Here is a 7172-nt window from a genome sequence, read left to right as displayed (position 1 = left end):
GTTAGCCATTGCTGCATATAAGGTGAGGCATAGTATCCATTAGTGCACCTCAATGACAAAAAAGTTGGCTGAATTTGTCATGGTGCTGGGTCATTGAACCAGCGTCTTGTGTTTAATATGATTATTGTCTTCTGTTCTAGGTATTCTGATTTTGGTATTCTGTGTCCTCCCCTTGTGCCCTGTTCGTGCTCTGGATTTCCTGTTTTATTTTGAAGGTCTGTGTCTGTCGTCATTGTGTTCAGCTTGTATCCTCCAGTCGTCTTTGTGTATTACGATCAGCTGTTCTTCCCTCCTGTGTGTGATTATCTGATTACCTTGTGTGTGTGTATATATAGTGGATGTTGGTCTGTGCTTGTTGTCGGCCCGTCTGCATTCCATGGTGTTCTGTTCCTTACTCTGCGCCTCTCTGCCCCTCACCCCGTTCGTATGATCTCAGGTTTGTTATTTAGTTTTCCCAGTTTAGCTTTCTTCAGTTATTTGTCACCCCTCATTGCCTGTTTTGCCACTCCACCACTTTGTAAATAAACATCACTCGTATCATCAGTCACTGCCTGCATTTTGGGTCCTTTTTCCTTCAACACCACACGGTTCGCCTTGGCAGCCGTGACAGTACGAGCCGACCAAACATGGACCCAGCGGCATCCGCACTTTCCGAGGAGCTTCTGGAGGAACTAATTGACTCTGTTTCGAGGTTGGTTAACCTGTGGCTCGAACATGAGGGAGAGGGATTTCATGGCGCTGTGGAAGCCAGGCTACAGCAATTAATGGGACCCCCCCAACCTTACACACAGCACAGACATCACATGGGGATACAGGTCGGAGATCGGTAGCGTTCCAGAAAAAAAACACTGAAAAATACACTACAATGGGGAAGTACAAGAGGAAAAAAAGAGACCTCTACTCATGCTGGGCTCCTGGGCCGAAGCCGTTTGGAAAGGGAGGGGGGATGAGTGTGTGCATATCAGTGTATGTGTATGTTTGTGCGTGTCCAGAGTTCAGCTGAGACAGTGTCCTTCGCCCTGCCAGGCTAAGTAAACAGTCTTCCAGCCAACCCAGGTGGCCTTGCATGGAATGGGAAGGAACAGTCTAAACACAGTTGTTATCAGGGAGTTTTTGTTCGGCTCCAGCCTTGAGCCCACAGCTGGAGCCGAAGTGATAGCTGCATTATAATGGTGGTTTTTCTTTTATACGAACAACTCATGAGAATTTCAAAGCTGTTGACACTGACACTGGTCTCTCAATCTCCCATTGGAGAGCCACGAGCGTCTCCATGATGTTATCAAACTTGCGCTCCGTGGTCTTGTCATTCTTGTGCTCAAAGAGCAGATTCTGAGACCTCACGACCGCAGTGAACTGCTCCAAGATGTGATCCAACTTTCGCTCAGAGGTGTTATTCTGAGTGAACTTCTCCATGATGTAATCCAAAATACAGGGTGGGCCATTTATATGGATACACCGTAATAAAATGGGAATGGTTGGTGATATTAAAGTCCTGTTTGTGGCACATTAGTATACGTGAGGGGGCAAACTCCTCAAGATGGGTGGTGACCATGGTGGCCATTTAGAAGTCGGCCATCTTGGATACAACTTTTGTTTTTTCAATAGGAAGGGGGCCATGCGACACATCAAACTTATTGGTAATGTCACAAGAAAAACAATGGTGTGCTTGGTTTCAACTTAACTTTATTCTTTCATAGAGAGACAGACATCGGAGTAATAAAATTAATGTAAGCTTGCTACAGCTGTATGTATGAACATGTGTTTCTGTGCTCACAGTCCACTTCTCAAGAACATGTAGTTCATTTTTAGTCTACTTTAAACAAACCTCACAAAAGGCTGAAGTGGCTGGTTCAGTAGTCTGATTTCAATACGATAGCTTTGGCCAGAGATTAATCTGGGATGTTGCTTCACTGCACTAATAGGTATTTTCCCCACACCTGAATAAAAAATACTGATAGTTACATATAACAGCTTCAGCTGATGCAGCCTGACTCAATCTGATTCTAAATGTTCAGCACAGACAGAGACACAAAGGTACTGTTTAAAGTTTAGTGTTAACCTGAGTCACTGATCATTTACAGTATTACAGAGTCTGGCAGTCTTTGCATGATGTCCACGTCACTGTAAGTTTCTAGCTGACTCTCAGGTGTGACAGGTGTGCCAGCAGGAAAAAGTAATAATAACCTGCATCCTGAGGTTTGTCATGCAGGATTAAAGGAGCCAGGCTTTGTTCACACAGCTAGGATTGTATTTTACACTGACCCTGTCATGGTCGGACGGTCCTTCCCGGGGCGACCTGCCTGTGTGTATGTGGGTGTGTTTCTCTCTCTCCTCCTCTCCTACCCAGTGGCTGACACACCTGCACCTAATTTGCCGTCCAGATGGCAGTCGACGCTGGATTGTACTGGAAGCTTGGTAGTAAAGAGTGTTTGTTGACTTGTAGCTTAGCTTGAGCCGGCTAGCCTCCTCACCTGGTGTTTTTGCTCATTTGTAGGAGGAAAAGATACAGAGCTGGAGGTTGGAGAGAAGGAGCCCGCGGGGTTAAGCTATTGGAGGAGAACACACACTTGGATGTCACTTTGGGAACTCACCTGCGCACCACTGGGAGTTTGGAGAAGATCACCGTTGGACTTTGCACTTCACTTTGTGTTTTGAAACTGTTTTTGGGCACTGTAAATAAACGCACTGTGTACTTTGCATCCAGAGCTCCGCGACTGAGTCTGCATTTTTCCATTACCCGTGACAGACCCTGGGTCAGTATAAGTATCATACAGTTTAAACGAAGCACTGAAACTTGCACATATTTATTAGATGCATTGAAGCTAATTGAGATATTTACTGTCAATCTGTGGCTGCGATTAATCACTTTACTTGAAACTTTATTAGCTAGTAACTTCATCAGTCATGACAGAAGCTAATATTTCCGTCCTAGCATCGTTTAAACAGTAACAGCTTTACTACAATATAAGCTAACATTTACACCGTAACTTTAAGCTAGCACCATAAAGACGGTAAAACACGTAATAATATCTGCAAATGCATCTTAAAGCTGTTATATTAGCACTCGGTGTATTACTAACATAACCACATTAACATTATTGACACTCGCTGAGTTTTAATAGTCATTCTATAAATGGTGTCCGTTTAAATGGTCTTACCTGTACACACTGCTGTATCCACCGGATTCCAGCCAGAGTGGATTCTGGAGTCTTCCCACGCTCCTGTTAGTGATCCTCCATCTGGATGGATGATAACAACCTTCTGAACAATCTAGCAGGTGGAGATGGCCCATATCTATGGGACTGATTTCTGCTAATAACGCCCATTGTATGGACTGATAACATCCGAAGCGGGTGAATAAAGTCACCCAGTCGCTAGCTGTGCCATTACCCAGCATACACCACTCCCTCCATAAATGCAATAAACGATACAAAAGTAATAGCTGTATTTAATGTATCTGCTGGATCTGCTGTTTCTCAGGTAGTTGTTTACATTATATAATATAGTGTGTTCAGTATACATCACTACAATGTGATTTCGGAAATATATAAATATACGGAAAACAGGCTCTTCCACGGCAATCTCTTGTCGTCAATAAATAACGTTTAGGGAGGTCTATAGTATTCAATAAGAGGACCCTGCACGTCAATTCTCGATGCAAGGGGGGTTACCCTGCACGTCGATAAGTGAAGCAGAGGGAGCCTGACCATGTATCACACATTTGACGAGTTGGGAGTGAGAACGTGTTGGATTATTGGTAATTTTTTCTCTAATGATTAGTCATTGGTCATTAAGTCATTGCTAGTTAACGTTAAAGGGGTGGTTGGCTCAACAGTACTCTGACGTTTTGTCAGCCTGGCTACAGTGCTGAAGAAAAACCTAGGGTGGTTCTTATTTTCTTCAATAAGTGATGAATAGTAAGATGTTCTGGCTTTGCGGAGGGCTTTCTGAAAAAGCAACAAACTATTTCTCCAGGCTAAATGATGATCTTCTAAATTAGTGACATGCCATTTCCTCTCCAGCTTACAAGTTATCTGCTTTAGGCTACGTGTTTGAGAATTATACCACAGAGTCAGGTACTTCTGATTTGAGGTTTTTAGTTTTCACCGGAGCTACAGTATCCAGAGTCGTATGTAGTGAGGAGGTAAAATTATTAACAAGATAATCAACCTCTGTTGGAGTAGCGTTCAGGTAGCTGCTCTGCTCTATGTTGGTACAGGGCATTGAAGATGCTAACAGTGGATGGATTATATTCTTAAACTTAGTTACAGCGCTTTCAGAAAGACATCTCTTGTGATAAAATCTACTCCCCACTGCTGTGTAATCAATTATTGTAAATGTAAATGTTATCAGGAATTGATCAGACAGGAGGGGGTTTTCAGGAAACACTGTTAAATGTTCAGTTTCTATGCCATATGTTAAAACAAGATCTAGAGTGTGATTAAAGTGGTGGGTGCTTTCTTTTACATTTTGAGAGAAGCCAATTGAGTCTAATAACAGATTAACTTAAATTAAATAACAATTTAACATAAACCAGTGACACACTCCAAGGCCTGATCAACCCTGGCAGGGCCTCCTTGGATGAGGGTGTATAGTGATAATGGCCGAAACACCTCATGAATCCAAGGTCCTCTACTGATGATGTGCCCCAATTTAAAATGATGATCTAGATCGATTGCTAATCCCTAAACCTAACCAAGGAAGGAAAATGGCAGATTAGCCTGGGTAAAAGACCGAAAGTTGAGGCACACAACGATGCGTGCTGCTGGCAAAGTTTCTGGGCTGCCTCTCCTCATAACAGCCATCCCTCAAGAGTCTCTCCATCTAAACCAATTTATTATCAGGGACTGTAACATCTAGTCCTTTGAACTGAATCAGAAGTTGATCCAGTGACCGCTGTGAAAGGGCAGCTGACAATCAGGGAAAGACCAGATGACAGCTTGGACAGACAGCTGACAGGAGGGAATAGACCCTAACGGGGTTGGTGTGGGTTAGCACCTCATACCAGCAGGACCCAGCGCTTTTTAGCAAACCTGGGTGCATCCATTGATGCTACAGAAATCTCAAAAGAGAAGATACCCCTAGGGTCTGCAAGATCAGGGGCGGAAGACGACCCTTTCTTGATGGATTTAATGGCAACGAACCACGGAACGGTACCAACTATGAATAGATCAACCAGCATTGCTAATAATGGACCATCAATGATGGTAGGAAAGAAGCTGCAGAACTGCATTTGTGGCTGGTCAAAACTAGCAACTGACATGGTCATTAAAATCCACCAAGGCAGGAAGAAGTGCCTCAGCGAGCTGAGAAAGGGGCCTCGCATTGACACATACTTTTTAAGAAGTCAAATCAGTCAATTGAAGTCCAGAGGCAGGAGAATCCCCACAGTCCTCAGGATATCAGCACCCTTTTCGAAGTTCATTGTCGTACAGAGTCCCCCATAGTCTCCAGATCGGAACTCAGTCAAATCCAACCAGTAGCAGTTCCCAGTCTAGAGCTTAGCCAGCCACACTCAATATTAGATTCTAGCTCAGGGCCCGGCCATTTAATATTAGCCCCTAGCTTGGAGTTTAGCCACCAACAGCTAGGAACACATTTGTGTATAGATGTTAGCCAGCCACAATCAACACTGCGTTCCAGCCCAGAGCTCATCCACAAACAGCCAACAGAATCTTCCAACACTGAGTCTAGCCAAACCACTACCAGCAAGGGAAAGGAAGATGGAAAGTAGGAAAGATCAGATCAACGGGAAATTGATAGATTAGTGAAAGAGAGAAGACAACTGAGGAAACAATGGAGGAGGGCCTATGAGACAGAAAGGGAGGGACTCATTGCCCTGCAGGAGGAAATAAAGCAACAACTTACAAAGCTCCAAAGAACAGAACACCTCAGACGACAACGTAGGAAGAAAGAACGGACAAGGACCCTTTTCTACAGCAACCCATACAACTTTTGTTAAGAGTCTATTTGTTGAAGAGAAGATTGGGTGCCTCAAAATGCCCATAAACGACCTGGAAAATCAACTGAGGAAAACTTACTCTGATGATTAGAGGCATGAGCCAGTCACCATTCCGAGTGATATGCTGCCTATCCAGGCACCTGAACACCAAATGGACATAAGACCACTTACATGGAGTGAAGTGGAGAAGGTAGTGAAGCAGGCAAGAGCAGCATCGGCCCCAGGTCCTAATGTCATCTCATATAGGCTCTATAAAAACACCCCACAAGTCCTCAAATACCTGTGGAAGCTGATGAAGGTAGCGTGGCAGAAAGGAGTGATTCCAAAGGCTTGGGGGAGAGCAGGAGGTATTCTGATCCCTAAGGACAAGAACTCCTCATCCATCAGCCAGTTTCGTCAGGTCAGTCTGCTGAACGTAGAAGGAAAGATCTTCTTCAGTGTCTTGGCCCAAAGGCTATCTACCTTCCTGCAAAGAAACAACTATGTTGACATCTCCAAAAGTTGATTCTGTTTATCTGGACGTAGCTTTTTGTGGGAGAAACGTTTCGTCACTCATCCAAGTGACTTCTTCAGTCTCAGCTAACTGCAGGTTTCCCCAAATCTTATAAACAGTGCATTTGCATAATGACTGAAACCAGCCCACTGAGGGAACAATGGGCTGGGAGGTCAGTTCCTTAATCATAATTATGCAAATTCTCATGACCATTGATCAACAACCACTGACCAAAACCTACTGATCAAAGACTACTCATCAATGGCCATGAGTACCATTCACAGAGAGTTGGGGAATGGCTGCAATCACAGCATTGTAAGATGGCGAAAGATGTACCCTTAGGCCCCCTCCTCGATTCAGAGATGGTCTTTCCCTTTTTCACGTAAATGGCCTCCTTGACTCCGCGCTCAAACCAGCGTTCCTCCCTGTCCAGGATGTGAACATCCTCATCATTGAAAGAGTGTCCACTGGCCTGTAGGTGTAAATAGACCGCAGAGTCCTGGCCTGATGAGGTGGCTCTTTTGTGTTGTGCCATCCGCTTCACCAGAGGTTGTTTGGTTTCCCCGATGTATAAATCCTGGCAATCCTCCTGGCACTTAACAGTGTAAACTATGTTACTCTGTTTGTGTCGGGGGACCCGATCCTTGGGGTGGACCAATTTTTGGCACAGCGTGTTTTTGGGGTTTAAAAGCCACAGAGACCCGGTGTTTAGAAAAA

This window comes from Neolamprologus multifasciatus, chromosome 10, assembly GCF_963576455.1.
Source record: "Neolamprologus multifasciatus chromosome 10, fNeoMul1.2, whole genome shotgun sequence".
NCBI classification, from domain to species: domain Eukaryota; kingdom Metazoa; phylum Chordata; class Actinopteri; order Cichliformes; family Cichlidae; genus Neolamprologus; species Neolamprologus multifasciatus.
The sequence above is the reverse complement of the archived record's forward strand: the minus strand, read 5'-3'. Positions refer to the sequence as shown.